The sequence below is a fragment of the Magnolia sinica genome, chromosome 10 (genome assembly GCF_029962835.1).
Source record: "Magnolia sinica isolate HGM2019 chromosome 10, MsV1, whole genome shotgun sequence".
Lineage (NCBI taxonomy): Eukaryota > Viridiplantae > Streptophyta > Magnoliopsida > Magnoliales > Magnoliaceae > Magnolia > Magnolia sinica.
In genome coordinates, this window is record NC_080582.1 from 83,551,877 (window position 1) to 83,576,116 (window position 24,240).

The window sequence follows — 24,240 nt, forward strand, 5'->3', positions numbered from 1 at the left end:
GAGATGAAAGGTCAGGATTTACGCATCGGCATTCTTGGGTCATGGCCGCATCCAACTCCCAGCAGTCTGGATCACTGATCTCTGGTGGGCCCATCGTGGACAGCGGGTTCCTCTGAAAACCTGCCATCCATCGACCGCATACGCCATGTAGAGAGAGAGAGAGAGAGAGAGAGAGAGAGAGAGAGAGACATACAAATGACAGCGATCGTTGATTGACGATGAGAAAGTCAAGGTTTTCAGAAGACAGGGAGTGATGAGATCCTGGAGTTTGGGGTTCGTAAAACCCAAGCAGCTACTCTTGCATCGAAGAAACTTGGGGGGGGGGGGGGGGGGGGGACACATGTAGTTACCGGTAAATGGACAACGATTATTTACCCTTTGTAATTACAGCATCGGTTTCGAGGTGAGCTTGTTTGCAAAGCTTTACATTCTAGAGAACTGAATTTTGTATATTTCCACATGTAAAAGTTGTGGGGCCCACATGATGTTTGTATCTTATTCACACCGTCCATCTGTTCCACCAGCTCATTTTAGGGCATAAGCCCAAAAATAATGCAAATATGAAGCTTGAGTGGACCACACCATAGGAAATGGTGAAGATTGGACGCCTAATGTTGAAAAATTTTAGGGGCCCACAGAAGTTTTGGATCAAGCTGATATTTGTGTATATCCTTCATGCATGCCAATGTAATTTTATGAACAGGTTGGATGACAAATACACATCCCTGTGGGCCCTACGAAGGGTTTCAATTTTTAATGGTGGACGTCACTAGCCCCCCTTTTTTCTGTGGTCTGGTCCACTTGAGTTTCCAATCTGCCTCATTTTTGGTTTCACTATCTATAATCAGATGGTAAAATAGATGGACAGCGTGGATCAGACATATCTCTGAGGGACCCATAGATTTTAACGGGTACCAAAACCCTATTGATTTCATGCATTAGGACCCAGTTTTCCTCTCAAACAAACACCATTCAAAAGCCATTAGTACCATTTACTGGTATTTACATATGTAATAGAAAAAACAAACACCCCTTGGGGCATGGCCCCTGCAAAGCGTGCCGTGGCTGTGGGGCCACATAGTAGATAGGCATTAGTAATGCACAAACCCAACCTGACCTGTTGGCACCCTTGATTGGATTCACGCGTAACCACCAACTAGTCATTTGCATGGTGGCTCCTGCTCTCTCGAATTACACAATTATGGCTCGCTAATGCACTCAAAGTTAGGGGGCGTCTAGCATCTGTACAAATAAAAGATTATTGATTTATTTCATATATATATATATATATATATATATATATATATATATATTGTTGATCCGAAAACCTAGCTCACCCTCTTCCGACCTACCACCTGCACAAGTAAGGAACAAAGGGGACCCTGGCTAATGCCGGGGAACCTCTGATGCTTAAGTCAGTGATAGGATCAGGGAAGAAAGTCTTTTAGGATTTTTTTTTGTTGAACATACCTTTTCACTAGGAGGTTTCCTGTATTTATAGGAACGAGAGGTTCCCGGCATATAGGGATTCTCTTCCTGGCATATCGGAGATTTGATTTGATCCTGTTTTTCGATTCCACCCGATCCTGAGATTTTCGAGATCAAGGGTCCTTTTACTGGATTTTCCAGACTGTTTTCATTAACATCGTCTCTTCCCTGCTTGACTCGGCCTTAACCGACTTTCTAATAAGTGAGCCTCGGCTGGCTGCAAGGATGGGGCCGTTTGCCTTCTGTCGTATGAAATAGGATCGATCCGTAATCGATATCCTTTCTTAATCCGATAGTTGACCCTGTAACCGACTTAATATGGGTAGGTTTTATGATCGGTCGGGTGGCTTTCAAGCTTGGGACCTTTAATCAATCCCTTTAGACGTTGCTGCCTCGTTATTTGAGTCAATTTCATGCGTCTCACATATTTCGCCTTATGGTTCATGACTTCGTAAGTCTCGGTCGGGGTTTATCTCCCTGCCTCCGAGCTAAGTCTCTCCTTTAGGTGTTTAATTGTCATGCCTCGGACTCCTAGGCGGAGTCAGTAGAGTTGGTCCATTCCATAGCCGAGCCTTCGGATTTGTACTATTTTTTCCCAAACATATATATATATATATATATATATATATAAAAGCTTTTAAATTATTTCGTAAAAGTCTATAACCGTAATGCTTATTTGTTTATAAATTAGTAAATAAGTTCAATTTAATAAATTAGGGAGGGGTTACTTTTTTAAACAAAGCTTATTTAGCTTTAGCAGATAGATATTTTAATCATTAAGCTTTTCAAGTAATGCTCGTCTTACCCTCTTATATTCTCTTTACAATTTCTTTGAGGTAGGCTGACGTGATGAATGACTAGTATTGAAGATGGCCCCACATGATGAATGGTCCACATCAAAGGAGGGCCCATATAATTCACGGTCACATAAAAAGTGAGCCCCACATGATGAATGGCATGCATCAAAGTGTGGCCCCACACAATGAACAATCCAAATCAAGCAAGCCCTACCTGGTGGATGGTCCACATCAAAGGTGGGACCCCACATGATGGGTGGTGGACAGTTAATGCGGGAACACAGGAGGGAAGGTTGACATTAATGACCATATTAAAGGTTGAGTCCCACATGATGGATGGTGGACATCAAAGGTGGGCCCACATGATGAATGACCATATTAATGGTTGAGTCCCACATGATGGATGGTGGACATCAAAGGTGGGCCCCTCATGATTAATGACTCACATTGAACATGGGGCCCCACATCAAGGTAGGCCCATATAATGAATAGTTCACATCAAAGGTGGGCCCCAAATGATACGTGACTCGCATCAAAGTGTGGCCTAGAATGACCGACCATGCACATTAAGTGGGTCCCATTTGATGTGCAATCCACATCAAAGGTGGGACCCACATGATGGATGATGGTCACTAAGGTGGGCCCATGTAATGTCAATTGACATCAAAAGTAGGCCCACATGCACATATTGAAGGTGGGGCCCCACACAATGAATGGTCCACGTTAAGGTGGGCCCACATAATGGATGGAGTGGGCCTCACATGATGGATGGCCAACATCAAAGTGTGGCCCCTCACACGATGGATGACCCCCTCAAGTGGGCCTCACCTAATGAACGATCCACTTCCAAGGTCTCGCATGATGGATTACCCATGTCCAAGGTGGGCCACGTGATGGATGATCCACGTAAAAGGTGCGCCGCACATGATGAATGGTGAACGCCAAAAGTGGGCCCCACATGATAGACAATCAACTTCGAAGTTAGGGCCCACGCTATGGACACATTATATGTGGACTCCGTGTGATGGGTGATGGGTAGTGGACATTGAGGATGAGCCTCTTACATAAAGGACAATTAGCATTAATTGTGGGCCCTATACGATGGACGACTTACATCAATGTGGACCCCTAATAATGAATGGTCCACATTCAAGTCGGGCCTTGTATGATGTACGACCCACTTTGAATGTTTGGCTCACACGTTGGACAGTCCACATCAAATGTGGGCTCCATATGATGGTTTATACACATTTAACGTACAATATAATGGATGGCCTAAGTGCCTTTAAATATGAAGATTACAATCATCAATTCCTTTGTTATTTGGGGCATAGTCCACCGAAACAACCATTTGATTACTCTTATAATGGAGTTGTTGTAATATTTAAAAATGATGTCAACCATCCTAAACAAATTTTATTTGAAGGCTTTACCAAATATACTTATTTCAAATAAGAGACTTCTTTAACTTGAAAAAATAATATCACCAAATGAGCCTATTTAAAACAAGAGCTAAAACAAAAAGAGCATATTGGAGTAGCTCTTATTGAATCATAGTAGAGATGCCAAACAAGTCCTTGTTATTGCATTGCTATCAGGGGCGGCTCAAAGGGGTAGGCAGGTGAGGCAATCGCCTAAGGCCCCCTAATTATGAAGGTCCCATATTATAACAAAATTAAAATTTCTTAATTATGAAGGTCCTATATTATAGCAACCATTCATTCATCACAATCGAAAACCAACAATTCATAATGCATTTCTTCCCTATACTTACCAAAGCTTCTGAGAACTTCAAACAGAAAGCTCCACTCGAGTTCATACATCTTAGCCATATCTAATATGCTGATCACATTATTCCCAAGAACTTTCCTATTGAGTTCCTGGACAATTTTACGAGCCAAAGCAATATTCTCAGAAATATTCCTCCATGAAACAAAAGCTCCCTTGTTCTTCAGACATTAGCTTGGGCAAAATCATATTTAGTCTTGATTCTTCAGACATTAGCTTGGGAAAAATCATATTCAGTCTTGATTTCATCACATTGGAAATTTTTTATAAATGCAATTGCATAAGCTAATAGGCCGAAATTCTGAGAATAGAAAGGATTTTCAACTTTTGGGATGAGAGATATGAAAGACAAGGTGAAGTCTCTAGGAAGGTCAGCCTCTTGTAAGAAAACACACAGCCTTTATATTCTCCCACAATATTCCAACATGAAATAAAATAGAGAAGCCATTTGGACATGGGCCACTATCAATCGGAATGTTGTACACCACTTCTTTGACTTACTCCCTTGATGGGATATTCATTAGAATGGAATTATCTTCCTAAAAACTATATTTGGAATAATAGTATATATACCTTTGGAAACAGTAAAGTTTTGAGAAGACAACATGCTTGAGAAAAACTGAATAGCTGCTTCTGAGATTTTTTGTAAATCTTCCATAACCTCCCCATTGCTGGTTTTATTTTTTTTGAAAATTTCGACATCTACTATCAACCATAGTAGAATGATTTTTATTTTTGTCCCTTTCCACAAGCCAATTTACCCCAACTCCTGCTTCCAAAACACTCCTTTTGCAAGTTAGCCAGATTTGATTTAGTCTCTTCCAGAGCAACTTCATCTTGTAAACTTCTTAACATAAGTAACATATTTTCAAGATGAATAGTTTCGAGATTCTTTGAAAAATATTACAAAAAACATTTTTATTCCAATCTTTGAAAGCCTCCTTTAACCTTTTAAGCTTCAAAAGAACCACAACAGTAAGTGGACCCAGAATAGGTAGTCCAATTCCTTTCTACCGTTTCCAAAAAACCTTCACAAAATGTCTGCATCCTTCGGAATGTAAATGGCTTTAGGAGCTTTAAAGTGAGTCAAAAATAAAAATAAAAATGAAAAGAAGGAAGGAGCATTAAAGTGGTCATCCTTCATAGATAACAATTGAGGCAAGTGATCTAAGGACACCCAAGAGAGATGAGAACCTTTAAAGTAGGAAATCATTATACACCAATGCTCTATCCAAACGAGTCCATATTCTTCTACCACCACTTGATTATCACATAAACATTTTTTTATTTTTTTTTCCACACCCACACCCACACTACACACATCACACCACATGGGCACTCGATCCCATGATCCATGTTGAAACAGAGTCTGTCTACCACTGGGCCATTGAGCTGGACCCATACCTGTAGTCCATAGACTTGCTACCTTCTACTCTATTCATTGTATTGGCATTATCATTAACATGATTGACTGTAACATCATCGTGCGCCGATTTATCACCAGAATACAACAATTTTTGGATCCACTACTTTTTACCTTCCCTACCACTGTTGCCCTTCTTCAGACCTGGTTTGTTCAGTTCTAGCGGTGGTTCAAGCTTCATTTTCTCATCAAATATTCTGCATTTATTAGAAGAACACCCCCTTCTCGGCAACCCATGAGACTTGACAAGCAATACGAATTGGTTGCTTCATCAGAGCTTGATAATCTCATGATAAAATGCATACAACATATTCCATTCAGGCAAATTGGAGAAAAAAAAAACATTGACTTAACCTGATCTGCACCTCATATATTTCTCCTTTCAAACCCCATCCAAACAAATCACAACCTAGATTTCCTCTACTGTGGGACTTGCATTGACAAAACACCCCACCATCGCTTGCTTCCATGGATATACTGCAAGAGTCATCTCCTCATCCATGAAAGTGATAACTGGAATCCCCTCAAACACGGCTTCTTGAACATGATACTTGGCTTGCTTATGCAATTACACTGATGCCAATTTCAAAACATCAGAAGTTTTAGATAGAGCCTTCAACTTATCTGGCAGCTTTGAATTAGACCAGCCCCAAAAGCCGGCCTCCTCCATGGGAGGATTTTCCATTGGAAAACCATAATCTCACTGCACCCAAAATGGATTTTTCTTCTCCAGATGGTCTTGCAAGATGGCATACTAAAACCTCATCCTCACTGAATCACAATATTCTGTAAGAGAACTTATGTGTGATGGGTAAGTAAATTGTGATGATAATCCAATGATGATTTCCCTAGATTTCCTTGAGCACTATCGAAACATAGATTCCATTTTTGAGGGTTTTGTTTGGATAGTAAGTGGAAGTCTCATAAAGCTACATTTCAAAAAAGGAAAAAGAAAAAGAAAAAGAAAAGAAAATGCATAAATCTCTCACAATTGTCCCCTTCTATCTTGTGCATGAAAATTGGGTAACGATTGCTTTATGAAGTCCAATATTACCTCAGGTATCCAAACATAGCAAGACGTCTCATCATGGGGAAGCTTATTCATTTTCTTTTTCTGTCTGTCCAAACAGGTCCTTGCATATGTTATTAGTAAACTTCCCTCATGCAGAGTAATATACATACATGCATTTTGTTTCATAGAAGAAAGTATATATCTCTGGGTTCTGAATATAGATTTACATTACAACTTAATCTACACTAAGAGTATAAAACCATAATTTTGGATTGGTAAAATAGCTAGAATCACAGAATTCGAAACAGAAAATGTAGGGAGTTGGGGATTTAGGTAACATTGGTATGCTGGCTGATTTGCTAGGGAAAGTAAGCATAAGCGTAATTGAATTATCACTATTTCTGCACATTAAAAATGTGTTTCTTGCTTTCCAACAATCCCATGTTTTCTACTTGAACCTCAATAACTGATCAAGCATATATGAGGATGAAGTCCAAAACATTCTTCCTCTATTTTTGCTTAATTGACCGAGGGAAAACTTGATAGAAATACAGGCGCTTGTTGCTAACCCTGGCAAAACGAGTTGCAAATGGTCACTGTTTAATCAATTGAAAATGATCAAATCATCCAATTTGTCTGGGCCACAAATTTGTCTTCTGGTTTAAATTCCCTATTGGGAGCATCCTGATATGCTAATTTGACATAGGTGGGACCAATGGTTCAGTGATCCATACCGTTGATCTGATGGGCCATGCCATGGGTATGGGGTTGCCCTGAAAATCTTCCAGATTGGATGATTCTAACCCAAAGATTGCATGTCTGGGAACTTCCAATGTGGCAGATATTTTTGGGCATCCCCCATCCACATCAACAATCTGGATCACCAAATCATGGGCCCCACTTGTAAAGGATGGGTGCATCACAACACTATTTACACCTTGATCCATTAGGATGTAGGACCTGATGATTCCTCTCTTCTAGACATGGACACAACTCACAAACCTGTTCAATGGAACTGAATCTTTAGATCTGTATGCTATAGCTGATTGTCAGTTCAGGTCATCAGGACCCACATGCAAATATGTGAATTTTTTAATCTTGAGTGGCTTTCATTTTCTCTTAAACTGAGTTTAAGATTTGAATCTGCTATATCTGTTTGTGCTTTGATGTATAGTGTTTCTAAATTGAGGTAGAGGCTGAGAGTTGATATAATTCTGTTCTGTTTTTTTCAGTTTGCCGTTTGCGCAAGTGGGGCCCATGGTTTTTTGATCCAAGCCATCGATATGAAGAACTCATAATTCTAAATGGATATGAACTGATCTTTTCAGTAGGCTACTTCCGGAGTGTTAAGTTTAAAAAATAAATAAATCCTAGAATTGGACCGTAATCCTGCTCTCATTCCACCCATATATCATGGCCAGTTGAATAGCTATCTTTTTATAAAAATTCTCCACCATAGATCGATCACACCCCAAAAAATAACTCAGATTTTCTATCTTCCTAACCGTTTGCTTGCAGGACATCAGACAGAAGGCTAGGTTGTCCTGTTGAGGATATTTTTAGAGCATGATCCATCCACAGTGGTCTCCAACTTACCAATGGTCTGGATCACTGGAACATGGGGCTCACTTGTGCAAACTGAAATCCCATGCACTCGAATCATTGGCCTGCAACAGCATTAAAGTCTCATAATGGTTAGAATGACTACCGCCATCAACTGCATCTCCTTTTTCAAATGAGTTGTGATAATAGTTTTAGAACTGATATTCTAGAGGAACGGCCGGAGCTTGGAACGTTTTATAGCTTGCCAGATGAAGTAAAAAGGTGGGGTGCTGTTATTTTGACAGAAACTAATGAAAATTAAGAGAAATCACGAAACAAAGTCCAAACGCCGTCAAAGCTGTTGTAGTAGCCGTTATAAACATATATTGTTATAGGACCGGCGTGCGGTTTATACCTATATCATGACATAAAAGCTGCCAGTCATTATTGCTGCAAGCCGATAAGCATAGCCGTTTTCAAGACATGGATTTTAGTTGCTTAAATGGGCATTGTAGATGGTGTTGAATTGATGAGAATGTCTGTTTCCTTCAACAAATGGAATAATCCAATATATGGGAAGTTCCCATGCAGTTGAGCTTCTATGGGGCCCACTGTGATGTTTGTGTAGCAACCACTCTGTCCATCAGTTGTGCCATGGGCTGACCCAAAACTCAGGTGAGTCGCATGGCAGGAAAAAAAATGTAAAATGGGTTGATGGCACACATATATCAATGGCCAGGACATGGCTCAAATGTATGAGAACTTCCCATACAGTCGACTACATTGAATGAGAGATACTTTAAACTATGGCAAAGTGTGATGGATGATATGCAGGCAGTTCTAAATTACCGAGAAATTGCAAACTTGGAACACAAATAATTCAAAATAAACTGGTCCAAATTATAAGTACCAGTTTAGATGAAACCAGAAATTACTCTTACTTGCTCGTCCAACTATTGTATTTCCTGACATTTATGACAGTGTTAAATAAATAACATCCAATAGTCTTATTTTAAAAAACAAGCGTCCACTTTGTACTATTCAACCCATCTGGTTTTTAGCCTGTAACCCTGCCACAACTGTTCTTGCACAATCTCATAGTTTTTTTTTTTATATTTAATATTTGCCACATGCATCATTTCTAAGTGTCTGCATATCAAATGTTATATCCAGCCAGAGTATCAAATAACATTCCCCATTGGATAAAGGCTAGTATCCATTTAATGTTCTAACTATTACACCCATCTCTTTATGTCACTTGACATCATCAACATGATTAAATATTACATGGCAATGTCTGTTATCAAATCATGCATGTGAAAAGAAGAGGGTTTTATGAACAATTCCTTTCATTGAAGTATCTTCAAATGTAAAATGGTGTTTTTTCCACCATTCAGCCAAGCATAAAGCATTATACAAATGTTCTTAAAGTCATAGTTATGTTTTATTTCATGTGCAACGAATAACAAAATGGTGCTATGTACAAAGAGTAGAGCATGTGCCGCCATCGTGGACATGATTTGTATAGAGTATACTGGCCCCAACAACCATTAGTTAATAGGGGGTGATGCCAGAGCTTTACAGATTGGACACTAGTGGCAGAGGTATTGATGAATGCACATGTTTTCTTCATGTTCGCACCCTAGCTTACACACCACATCTCTTGCCAGGTACTCTTTGTAAAAAGAGAAGATCTGTCTTTCAGTTTCTAAGAAAAATAAAGAGAATCCCCGCATTTAAAGTGTGGGCTTCAATAGGGCCCTGCGAGTTTTAAAGGGTGCCCATACTTGGGGAATGATCACGTGTTCGGATGTTTGAGCTGGGTGGCCACCGATTTTGCGTATGTAGGATCCAAACTGGACATTTGGTGTGTCTTCTCGCACCATACATACCAATAACCATTCATATTAGCAACTCAAGCAGGACATTGCAGGGAGCAATTACAATCAACCTTAAAACATATATATTGACTTTCTTGTTGTATACCTAAATTTTCTTAAGTTTGAGTGTCTCTGTCCTGATGGGGCACACTTGATGAATGGGTTGGAAAGTGCAGTAGAAGCTCTAATATAGTATTCTAAACCTTACTTTAAAGAGGAATGAAAATTCACTCTATTATCATTTCCATTGCTTGCTAGTTCATTATTATCATAAGACCACTTCATCTCACGGGCCTAAAACATGATAGCGATTGTCATAAGACCACAACTTCATCTCAAAGCCAGGAAAGGTAAAAATATCATATAGAGTATCAAAAGACATAACTAACCCTCATCACAAATAATTTCTTATTTATAAGACGAAACACTCAGCACATCTAATTTAAGAAGAACCAACTTAAAAGTAAAAGGAGAAACAATTTAGCATATCTAATCTAAAAAGGAAAATGACTAAAGATCAATCATCAATTTACCAACATAACCTTGTCCCAACTATTTGGGCTAGGCTTTCTCAATCTTGTTTGTTGGAAGCACATATGTCAAACACGTGCCCACATGCATGCATGCTTGACACATGCTTGACATGTGCCAGTCTTAGACCACATGCATGTTGCATGTGTGCCATGTGTGATGACATGTGTGGGCTAGGGCAACTCCTAGTGGGGCCCACCTTACACGTGGCAACAACCTATGCCACCGCCTTTCTCCCTTATGGGAGAGGTAAGTTGTGCACACACGCACCAAGGAATAAAAGAGAGAGGAAGAAATTTTTGTGCACGTGGTACGAGGTATACATGTGTGGTGTAGAGAAGGTTCTGCTTTTGGTCTTGCTTGAGGTTACCATCATCACCGTCGGATCAGGTCGTGTAATCGCGTTGTTTGATCTGCAATTATATCAATGGCCTAACCCACCACGCTATTTGTCTGCACCCAACACTGCTTAAACCGGAATTTCATGATAGCCTGGCAAAAAATCAACAACCAACAGCCCACATAACATCAGCACTCCTCTTTTACTTACAGGGGAGCGGAAGGCACAATCACAACGAGCCGGAGTTGGGAAGATCAATATGATTATAAGAACAAATCACATACAACCAAAAGTGCATTAGTTGTGCAGACACATCTTTCCTGACAATGCACCACTTCTATAGGAATAGGCCCCAACACGAAGATCACCTGGAACAAAAATCAAACTGGCCCTCTCATTAGGTGGGCTGCTTGGTCGAAATCAATAGAAAAATGACAGTCTGACCCAACATACAGGCGTAGCCTACTTAATGAGCAGACCTGCCTGATTTTTATACCAGGTGATCTTCATTGTGGGGGCTACCATTTGCATGGTACAGTTTTTCTATGCAAATGGTATGTTGGCGGTAAAGATGTGGCTCAACGACAGTTATCTTACTTTCAGCTGTCTGTGATTAGTTCTCCATGGTTATAGTTCTGATAAAATGCGGAATGCATTCAAAACTCCACCTAAGGGCTAGTACAGGCGTACCTAAAAATGCTTGTAGCATAGCTCGTTCATCATATGGGTTGAAAAGGCAATGATAATGGGTCCAAACCTTTGCATTTAACTCTTGGAATTTATGATGAGAGTGTTTAGCATGTCCCACTGTCAACATTTTGTGGGATAGCCAAACAGTTCCCCTCCACAAAATTCATGTGGGTGGAGCTTCTTTCCATTGTCATTCCATGTGCATCCAAAATGCACTAAGCTTGCTAAAATAAAGTTGTGAACATTTCAGGAGATCTAGCAATGACTTAAAAAATTCAAGTCTAGCAAGTATAGATACCAATCTCACTTTTGCTAGTGAGATGCATACCAAATCTACACAATATAATTCAAATGTCATATAATAGCAATAAATTACAATAGATTCAAAGTGCTTCCAAGCACTGTGTTAGATTTGATTGTGTGAAATTTGTATGAAATTTTTTATAGTGATAGTGATTGATAATAGCACATCAATGGCAATGATGCGGACTTATTTATTTCATTTCTTTTCTTCTTTTTTTTTGAACAGATCTTTTTTTTATATATATAAACCAATCCACTATCATTTCATTAATTGGAAAATGGGATGTACAACCATTTGGGCGGGTCCAAACAAAAAGGAATCGGACCCAACCTATCATAAGGAGGATGTATACAAGGCTAAGCTAGAAGGGCAAAAAAGGAAAAGGGAAAACCAAAATGAAGGCCTAGAGAAGAGGAGAAGCTAGGCAAACTGCCAGACCCACAGCCGGGCAGCACTTCAGAAGCCGAGGAAACATCCCAACCGCAGCTGCCAAAAGAGAGAAAAGTTGGAAAGAACTCAGCCACCTGAGCTGAGACTAGAAGCAAGCCGAAAACCACAATCAGCAAAAAGACCCCCTGACATATCCCGCTCCTAACACCTGATGGTAGGTAGCTCACTGCGAACGATGAAGGAGGAAGAATGTGAGCAAACCAACCCCTGTTTTTGGTTTGGATAATCTGACATGGCCGAGCTTGGATCTGTCCAGAAGAATGGAGCCTCTAATGGGCCTAGGGAGATCATTCTGATGCAAATAGAGGTTGTTCGGAGCACCCCCACTAGCCAATTTAGCGAGACCGTCAGCAACAGCATTACCTTCCTTGAGGGTGAAGCCGAAGTGGATGTTGAGGGCTTGGGACATTTGCTGGATGATAGCCAGATGGTACCAAATGTTCCAGCTGCTTAATCTATTTGGAATAGTCAAAGCTTCAAAGATGACACGCGAGTCAGTTTCTGCCATGATTTGAGACAGGCCATAATCTCTACAATGGGTAAGACCATCAGCCAGAGCACGGGCCTCTGCAACTGTGTTAGAGACAGGGCTATATTTGTTGTGGAAAGCGAAGATAAAGTTTCCCAGGTGATCCCTACAGATGCCGCCACCACCCCCCTCGGGTTTCCCCTAGCTGAACCGTCCACATTCAGCTTAACCCATCCAGGCGGGGGGTTGCACCAAGTGATGAATTGAGGCGAAAGCGAGATAGGTAGAGATGGGATGTTCATTCCCAGAGCTCGCCTAATAATCAGACCATGACCCGAGGAGATATCCAGATGAGGCAGGAGGGGTTGAAGATATCTGATCCATCTAAATATATTGGCAATGGTTGCGGCAGCTGAGAAGGGGCGATTGTCAAATCTCGTTGCATTTCTACCAATCCATAGCTCCTAGATGATGAGAGGGGGAATGATGCCATGAAAAATCTTCCAAGATGTAGATTTTTTGGTCGCCAGTGTCCATTGATTGATCCGGTCAGATATGGATTGTCCCAGAATGAGACGAACTTTGAGAAGTTGAGCGAAGAGTCTCCAGACTTGGGACGCTACCAGACCATTACATAGAAGGTGGTTGAGGTCTTCGACATTGTGGGGGGAGGGTGCAGCAGGCTGGTGGTTAGTCTGGGTATACAGCTGGACCTGGGCGACGTGGCTGGAAACCGTGAGGGGAGGGAGAGGAAGTTGAGTCAGACTGGCTGAAGTTGGAGAAGAGGGAGAAGTGAAGATGGCCTGGGCGGGTGAGGTTGTTAAGGGGGCCGGTTGGGACTAATGGATATCAGTAAGATTTGGGCTGGGGTACCTGTAGCATTCACACTTTGAAGCCAGGCTAATGCCAATTTTCTAAACTGCAGCATCAACAGGGGTAGCTCCATGCATTACTTTCCACATAAAAATGCCTATTTTTGGCGGGAGAAATTTGTTCCAGGCCCAGGAGGTCCAGGTCTATTTGGGGCGAGAGGCATGGTTGGCATTCTAGGCTGATTTAGAGGAGAATTTCCCTGACGGAGTAAGATTTCAGATGAGCTTGTCATGTCTATTTGATAGAGAAATACCGCTGTCTTGGATAATCCGAATCGCAGATGCAGGGAGAAAGGATTCTAAAGATGAGAGGTTCCAGCCTTCTGCTTGATTCCAATAATCCTTCACTAAGGCCTCTTTGGAGGGGCCAAGAGGGGGGGCGAGAGCTGCTCCAATAAGCAGACCATTACCAGTCCAATTCTGTAACCAGAATTTAACGTTGCCGCTGCCGATCAGCCATCTCGAGTTGAGGATGCAAAAAGGAAGCAAGCTACTAACTTGAACCCAAATACTTTATTTATTTCATTTCATTAAAGTGGTTTAAAAACTTTAATTTCTCAATAAAATGAATCTTAAGCAATTAAGTTAGGTAAATTCTTAATTTCCTTAAAGTAGTGAGTTGGGTTTGGGTTACAATTGAAACCTACTTGAATCGAAGTATTGCACGATCCTTTTAAAATGTACCTTTCTGCTTTAGAAACATATGCTTTGTCTCTCACTTGTTATCTTTCAAAGAAAAGAACAGACTATTGCTTGCCCACACACCCGAATTTGTTACCGCTTTGCTTCACGCTTTGTGCAAATATAATATTTGTTGTTTTACTTTACGCTTCATGCTACTATAATATAAATATATAAATAGAAGTATGAATATATGCATGCATATACTAGCTGGGTGAATGATGCAAAAATCAGCAGCAAAATTGGAGACATGAATCCTTTGACTGACTCTTGATCTAATAAAAATTGATATAGAGATTGCCCCAATAAAACCATATTGCAACATAGTTTATATACAAATTATTATTATTTTTTTTTTTTTAGTGAATGGTAACAAAAATATTTATTAGCACAAAGGAAAAACATAAGCTATGGAAAGAGGCAAGAAAGGGGATATAAGGAATTGTCTCACTTCTTCAATAATATTAGGATGATTACAACCCTTAAAACCGGATACACTGCAAAAAAAAAAAAAAGAAGAAGAAGTCACCATTGGCCCTATGGAAGACCGCCTTTGCACCGTAGGACTTCAGTAACTTATGTAACAAGTCAAACCAATTAAGGTTTCAACTGTAATGATAATCTAGAGCATTACTGCAACACTGCTGTATAGGGATTGAAGCTATTGATCAACCGAGTTGGGCATACTTAGTCCATATTTCATTCTTAAACATGAGCTGTGTCATGTTGGGTCTTTCAGCCTGACCTAATTATAATAAAATAGGCTGGGTCCAGTTGCACTTGAGTGATGAATGTTAAGCAGGTTAGTCCGACAGAGGGTAATGTGTTGAGGTTGGTTTGAAACAGAATCCTTAGCAACCCAAACCTATCCAATTGTCAACATTATAAAACGTAGCCTTAGTGCTAAGGTTAATTGCTTAGTGTTTGTTCCCTAGAAAATGAAAATCCTTATTTGAAGCCAAGGTGGAAGGAAAACAATTAAACAATCCCAAACATTGATTATAGGAGACATTTCAAACTTTCAAAAATCCCAGATATTGAGTGGAAGCAAGAAATTGAATACTCATGCAGTTCTGCCCTTAAAATCAAGTTTCCTCTAATCCAAAGCTTCAGTCAGGTTCACGGGTATAGATTACTTCTTTAACGCGATACAGGGCGATTAAGGATGTGTTTGGAAGTACCCCAAATCACAGGAAAAATCCATATTATGGAATCTGGAGTAAGGGATGGTTATCCAATCCATCATTCTTTTAAGTTGCAGAAAGCCAAAACCATACTAAAATGGCGGATACACCACCTTCTAGAGGCATCCAAACAAACACTAAATAGCAATGGCTTTGGTTTCTTGAGCAGAGAAATGATTAGTACCACTTACTTTTCTCAAATCATGTGAGAACCTGGCTTGCAATATCTTAGATTAAGAGCTGCCTATAACTACGAGTTGTGATTCCTATGAACTAAGCATGGTTATAGTGCCACCTACACCACTATAAATTGATGAGATTAAAGATTTCTCCTGAGATCATGATCTTACATACAAAAAGCTGCTCTTTTCAAGCACCAACATCTAGACTGGGTTTGGATGCATGATTGGATTAGTAGTCAGTCTGACAAAGTAAAAAATAACCAAATTGTTATTTCCTTGTTTAGTATTTAGATTGAGGATGTAACTCTAAATTGCTTCTTGCTTGCCTCGTGTCCCTTTATTTATTCAGTTACTTTTATCTTTCTAAAGTGAAGAAAAGTCCCATTTACCAACAAACTCTATTTGGGCTTACTACTTTCCAACATCTCTCACCTTGAAATTTATTACAACTAGTGTTGTAGTGGTGTGTGACAAGCACTATCATCCATTCCTAAGTCACACAACTTCATCAATTGCACTCATCATATAAAAGTCAAATTCAATTCAAGTAAACAATAGCAGCATTCACATGCATTACGAACAAAAATCAATAATGCAAACAGGTAGAATTCCAAGTCAGTAAAATTACAATTCATCCACCAATCAATTAAAAAAAAGCTTTGACATGGTGAAATCTCCCTTTTGAACCTTGGGAATCTTGAGATTTTGCTTCTTGGGACACCAAGTTTACTACTCGGGTGCAAGCGCCATAAATACAGTTAGAACAATGTGCAGCGTACGGTTGTTTAAACATACAATTCAACACATAATTAGGTGGTAATGATTGGCAAAGAAATTTATAATGATAGTTTATGATTCTTTATAATTGTATCCCAAAATAAAATAACCATGCTCAATGGGACACACCATGTTATGAGTGTGACATCCATTCCATGAGTGGCTTATCATTTCCACTGTACAGACTAAACGTTATCTTGAAAAAATCTCAGATAGAACGGTTAAAATTGTGAAATGTAAAATAATGATTCATACTAATTTTTGGATCGTCTGTTCATCCTTCTGAAATACACATAATCACAACCAAAAATATGGTTCACACTCCTCTCCAATGTTGTCTGTGGCATGGCCACGTGATGACATACGAGCATCACAGTGGCTACACAGAGATAATATACATACGAAGATAACATACATACAAGCAATTCTTGTCTAAATCTTTTAGCCCTTTCCATTATCCTACAACAAACAGTTAAAAGAAACATGCAGCAACAATTGTCATTCAACAAGAAAAAATGTTAGATATTCTATAAGTAGATCTTTGGATCTGGAGGATTTTTTCGATTGGTATATCTTTTTGAAAATCAATCAACCAAAAAATCCAGCCCATTTACAACATGAATGGCTATTGTTTTCTATAGTGGGGCCAACCATGTTGTGTACATGTCATCCAAACCATGAATTTTGTGATCCTACTGCGAAGATGGGATTAATAAAAGAATAAGCTTATACAATTATTAAGTGGGCCATACCATGTAAAAAATAATGAATAAAATCATATGTGAATAAACAACTAATACTGAATAATTTATAATGTGTAAATAATATGAGAAAAAATAAATTAAATAATATTAAAAGAATCAACATGTTTACCATTTTTAGTTTACTCCAATATTTCAATTGTATATAAATATTTTGATATGCATTTCCTGCACAAAACAAAAATATTTAGAAGTTAAGATATCTAAATTAATAGAGCTATTGTATATGTCTTAAAATTAATATAATGCAATTTTGTGTAAAAGTAAATTATTATAATGTAAAGTAAATGTCATAAAAACTTTTAAATGAGAAGAAGGGAAGAAAATAGTTACCAAATGCATCTCTTTTAAATAAATTCTTAGTTCACATTTTTTTATTTTTGAAGTATTTACTAGCAATACCGAAGTTTTATTTTTTTTCTTTTTCTTTTGTTTAAAGATATTTCCGTAACCAACATATAGATCTCCAATATACTCTGAAAGTTAACATGTGCCCTTGGAAGAAGGTTAAAAATGCTTTGAATTTAGTAGAATTAGGTACGAAAGTAAAATTGGTGAGTAAAATATGTATGAGTGAAGTCGGTTTGGAAATTAGATGTAAATAAGAGAAGTGTGGAAAACAGAGACCGAAAAGTTAAAGTGGATGAAGTAGACGTGTAAATCAAAAGTCGGTGAGGAAAGTGGAGGTGGGTGAAATATTAAAGTATATGATGAATACTTCATTGGAGCATAAATAATGTTTGCTATATTAGTACATGGCAAATGTAATACAAAAATATAAGACAATACAAATTTTTATAAACATTTGATTAACATAAATGAATTACTATAATATTTCATAATATCTCTTATAAAATTCAATTTATTAATTGTTAAATATTTATAAATTCATGATCTCGCCTTTTGATTAACATAAGGAGCTATTTGTTTTCTAATTTATTTTTGTAAATTCTTATAAAACATTAATGATTAATTACCAATGTAATTCCCCACCATTTTCAATGCACCTTGCTTTTTGAGCGCTAAAATGAAAGGGTGCAAATTTCATGTGGGGCCCACTGCGATGTATTTTATAAACATTTGATTAACATAAGTGAATTACTATAATATTTCATAATATCTCTTATAAAATTCAATTTATTAATTGTTAAATATTTATAAATTCATTACCATGAAACTGCCCTATCCAAAGAAATCAGACCAGTGCACCCATCGAGTCGCCCACCTGTGATATATAGACCGCGAGATCGAGTGGACTTGTTGACATTTCTCACATAGATGTAGCCCACCTAACATGACAATGACAAGGATTTGGTGGGGTTTCCACAACTGACAAGTGTAATGGCTTGTTTTTTTGGGCCAAGGAGTTTTGATTGTGGGCCCCACCTGATGAATGGCCTGAATCTTGCACATGTGGTATCAGCACGAGTTTGAATATTAAAAAGATGGCTCCGTATAATTGACAATCCAACCGTTACTTACACATCTAGTTATGTCTGAAATGTTGTGATTTGTAGTGACGTATTTACTGAAAGCAAAGAGATGTAGAAGCTTTTCTGTCTATTTGAGACAACCCAATGGGGTTAAATATATAGATATTATAATCATCTATATAAAGAAAGTAATAAACGCAGAATTTTCTACCTATAGAAACAAGATTTACAAGGTATGTGAGCTGTCTAACATACCCCCTCAAACTAATGCTGGTCATCAACAAGTAATAGTTTGCCAACAAGAAAAGAGTGACGTGCAGACGTGAGTGACTTGGTGAGAATGTCAGCAATCTGAACATGGGATGCCACATGTGGAAGAGAAATGAGCCCAGACTGAAATTTCTCGCAGATAAAATGATAGTCAACTTCAATATGCTTCGTCCGTTCATGAAAAACCGGGTTAGAGGCAATCTGAATTGCACTGAGATTATCGACATGGAGTGGAGTAGGATTCTGTAGAGGAAAGCCCAAGTCTGAAAGAAGTCCACGTAAACAGATGAGCTAACTACACGCAGCTGACATCGCCCGATACTCGGCTTCTGTACTCAATTTGGAAACAGTGGCCTGCTTCTTACACTTCCAAGAGATAAGAGAAGTGCCAAGAAAAACACAGTAGCCGGTGGTAGATCTTCATGTGAGAGCGCGTCCAGCCCAATCAGCATCCAAATAAGCACGAAGATCTAGAGTCGCCGTGGAGGAGAAGAACAGAGATTGATTGAGAGTTCCACGAAGGTACCGTAGGATGCGCAACACCGCAGTCATATGAAGAGTCCAAGGAGCAGAAATAAACTGACTGACAACTTGGACAGCATAGGCAATATCAGGGCGAGTCATAGTTAAGTAAACCAGACTCCCAACCAGATGGCGGTATAAATCGGGCTGTGCAAGTAGATCACCATCGTCACGGCCATAGTGAACATTAAGTTCTAAAGGAGTCTGAATCGTCTTCTAATCCGTCAACGATGCCAAGGCGAGAAGATCCTTGGTATATTTACGCTGGCTGACCAGAATCCCACGGTTGGAACGCGAAAATTCAAGTCTAAGAAAGTATGTTAGATGGCCGAGGTCTTTCATCATAAGGATATTTGCAGAACTTCCTTTAAAGCCGAAATGCCAGTAGCATCGCTACCAGTCAGTAGGAGGTCATCAACATAAACCAGAATAATAACAATGTCGTGAGTAGTGGTGCGCAAAAATAAGGATGGGTCATGACTAGCACCCGTAACAACATCGTGAAAGCGTTGGAACCATGCCCGCGGTGCCTGTTTGAGGCCGTACAGGGCTTTCTTTAGGTGACATACCTTATTGTCGGGAATTAAAAAGCCAGGAGGAGGTTTCAAATATACGGTTTCTTGGAGGTCTCCATGAAGAAAGGCATTTTTCACATCCATCTGAGAGAGTGGCCATAAGCGAACAGAAGATATAGCCAGAAGAGTACGAACAGTTTTCATCTTGGCCACAGGAGAGAAAGTCTCATCGTAATCAATTCCGTATTCCTGTTTGTATCCCTGAGTGACAAGTCGAGCCTTGTATCAATCCAATGATCCATCAGACTTGATCTTGACAGAATAAATCCATTTGCTACCAATTAGCTGTTGGTCAGTGGGTCGAGTGACTATGTCCCATGTATGGTTATCATTCAATGTCGCAATTCTTCTGCCATAGCCTTCTTCCAACAATCATGAGTGGCTGCCTGAGAATATGAAGTAGGAATAAAAACAGTATCCAGATTAACATTCATGGCAGACATAGAGCATATCAAGCGATCAGGCGCTCGATGTTCACGAGCCGAACGACATATCGAGGTAGGTTCGGGATCCGCAACAGGTACAGTAAGTTCGGGTTGAGTAACAGGTGGTGGATCTGTACGTGGTCGACGTGAGTAAACCTGCAACGGACGAGAGAGAGTACTCGAGGCAAACGAAATTTCAAGAAAGGTGGTTAGACCAGAAGAGTTTGGAGTGTGCGGAGGAGGAGGAGGAGGAGATGAATGAAATGCAATATGTTCAAGAAAAACAACATTCGTGAAACCCGAACACGACGAGAAATAGGATTATAACATCGAAAACCCTTTTGAGTTTGCCCAAATCCCAAGTACATACATTTGACTGATTTTGGAGATAGTTTATTACGTTCACGTGAAGCCAGGTGGACATAACAGATACAACCAAAAACACATAATGTGGAATATGCAGGAGGTAAGACAGTGAGAACAAAGTAGGGAGATTTACTGTGCAGAACTTTGGTTGGCATCTGGTTAATCAAGTAGACTAAATGTAACATGGCTTCCGCCTAGAAGGAACGAGGAACACCCATAACTGTCATCAGGGTGTTGGCAGTTTCAACAATATGACTATTTTTCCATTCAGCCACCCCGTTCTGTTGTGGAGTATCAGAATATGTGGTCTGATGAATAATCCCATGACCTTGAAGAAATGTACGAAATTCGGTTGAGATATATTCCCCCCCTGAGTCAGAGCGGAGAGTTTGAACTGTAGCCTGAAATTGAGTCTTCACCATAAAGTGAAATATCTTGAATTTTTCAAAAACCTATGACTTTGATTGAAGAAAGTAAATCCAAGTGTACTGTGTGAAATCATCAATGAATATAACATAGTATTGTAATCCAGAGAGAGACATAATTGGTGAAGGACCCCAGACATCCGTATGCACAAGTTCAAACATAGAAGATGATTTTGTAATACTTAAAAAAAGGGGAATACACTTGCTTTTTGAAAGACAACAGGAAGAACAAGAATAATCCAAATCATTTTTATTAAGAGAAATATTCCCTAACATGCCAGATGAAATTAACTAAAGTAATCGATCAGAATGAGGATGACTCAGGCGAAAGTGCCACAGTTTCCACGATTTATTTGCTGAAGTAATATCTGATGAAGATGGAGAAAAGAAAAAACAAGCTGGAGTGATAGATGGATCAAAGTCCAGCACGTACAGACGACCATGCCGCCTACCCTTCCCAAGTACCTTCCCTGTTGGCAGATCCTGCACAAAACAACAGTTGGGAAGAAATGTGACTAAGCAGTTATTGGATGTGAGTTGACCAACTGAAATTAAATTGGATGAGAGGTTAGGGACATGAAACACATCACGAAGAGTGAACTGACGATGAGCAGAAGGAGAGAAAGTCCATGAACCAACGGACTGAATAGGTAGTCTAGTGCCATCCGCAGTAGAAATAGCCTGATTGCCGGTATAGGGACGAATGTCATGAAGATGGGATACAACACCGGTCATATAATTTGAAGCACCCGAATCAAAGAACCATGTAGGAGATGGGGATATACCTGACATACCGGCCGCAGAAAGGGCCTGAACGATTTCTTGGAGCATCGCAGGAGTCAATGGAGATGAAATACCTTTAGCAGAAACAGTAGGTGGAGAACCACTAACAGACGGCTTGGAAGAAATAGTGGTAGTAGTAGCAGAAAGAGCACGACCACAGCCACGACCACGACCACCACGGCCACGGCCTAAAGAAGATGCATTGGCATGTGTACGGCAGTCCTGAATATCATGACCAGTCCGTCGACAATAAGCGCACCATTCTTTGCATTGAGTGACAACATGACCCACCTTGTTGCAGCTGCGACAAGTCAAATGAGTGGAACCATGTGTTGGTGTCGTAGTAGACACAACAAGCACCATATTAGATGACCTTGGAGTTGAGGAAGGAAGAGAGAGAACCTTCAGTCATTGTTCCTCAGCCAATAAATCATTAATAACCGAATTCAATGAAGGAGGAGGGCTACGGTTCAAGAGAGCAGCCCGACAATGCTCAAATTCCGGACGCAGCTTCATAAGAAATTGTCGTACTTATGCACTCTCGCGCATAGATTGGAATATCTTAAAGTCATGAGGAAATGTTGGATCCATCATAGCCATCTCTGTCCAAATAGTGACAATTTTAGAGTAGAATGATTGAATACTGTCATCACCCTGAGTAAGGTTAATGAGATCCTGTTCCAAGCGGTATAACCAGGCCGCACTACTCTGTTGATAAATTGTCTGGAGATGCTCCCACATTGCCTTAGCAATGCGATGAGGTGCGAGGCTAATAACAATGGACCGATCGACCGAATCGAGAATCCAGGTAATAATTCGTCCATTGTTCATGTCCCAATCAGCTAATTTATCAACATCTGTGGAAGTGGGGATAGAAACAGATCCATCAATAAGTCCCCACAACCCACGACCCTTGAGGAAGTTCTGGAAATGGATGGCCCATAGAGAATAGTTGGTACCATCAAAACTACAACGTGGGGCCTCTGTACGTGATGAGTTCTTGTCCATTGTTTTGAAGTAATTTAAAGTACTCAAAGAGTTGTAGCAGAAGGTGTAAGGTGTACCGTACAGCAGGAGATACCCAAGCAATTGTAGTTTTCGGATCTGGCAGAATAACATAGCAACAACAATGGGTTTGAACAGAGATAGGATTCGGACAAGCAGATCTGAAACATGATGGAACAATAGTAGCAGTAATAGGTTCGAACAACAACAGTATTCGGACAGCAGATCTGGAGCAGCAGCAACCGGTTCGAACAGTAGCAAGTTTCGGATGAGCAGATCTAGAACAGGATGAGCAGATCTGAAGCAGAGGGGTCGCCGGACGACGCAACAGGGGTAGCCGGATGACGCAGGGGCAGTCGGATGAGCAGAGACAGTGATCGGACGCAGCAGGGATGGCCGGACGAAGCAGCAGGGGCGGCCGGATGATGCAGGAGGGGCGGCCGGACAATGCAGGGGCGGTCGGATGAGCAAGGGCAGTTGTCAGATGCAGCAAGGGTGGTGATCGGACGACGCAGAGACAGTTTCGGATCAGGGTGGCTCTGATACCATGAAAGCAAAGAGATGTAGAAGCTTTTCTGTCTATTTGAGACAACCCAATGGGGTTGAATATATAGATATTACAATCATCTATACAAGGCAAGTAATAAACGCAGAATTCTCTACCTATAGAAACAAGATATACAAGGTATGAATATACAAGGTATGTGAGCTGTCTAACATTTACAGCACAACAATGGAGGAATAACGTTGTTTGGATTCCCACTCGATCGAGGATTGCTCTACATGCTTTTTGCATTCGAGTTCTCTCCGGTGTTATGGATATTAAGCAAGGTTGTTGTTCTTAATTGATCTTTTCTTTTCTCACTTTTGACTTTCTCTCTCTCTCTCTCTCTCTCTCTCTCTCCTTATAATGGTGAGATTAAAAGGTTTTAATGATATTTGGAAAGAGATTGTGTAAAAGGAACACAGAGTAGGAAACCATCTTCCTTCATGTGATGTAATTAGTATCATGTTTCCAGACTTGTAGTGGAAGTGTACAAATACAACTTGTTTGCTTGAAATGAACTCAGATTCTAGCAATCTTAGTAAGGAAAGAGGAGGCCTGATTTCTCTAGGATGGCGTGCCTTGGTGTGTGTATGATATCTAAACTATCTTGGGATCAGATTCAGTTAGGTAGGGGTAATAATGAGTTTTGTTAGACTGTGATGTGGCACTATTTCATTGGCCTAGCAGACATGACAACCTTTTGAAAGTAGGTGGACCC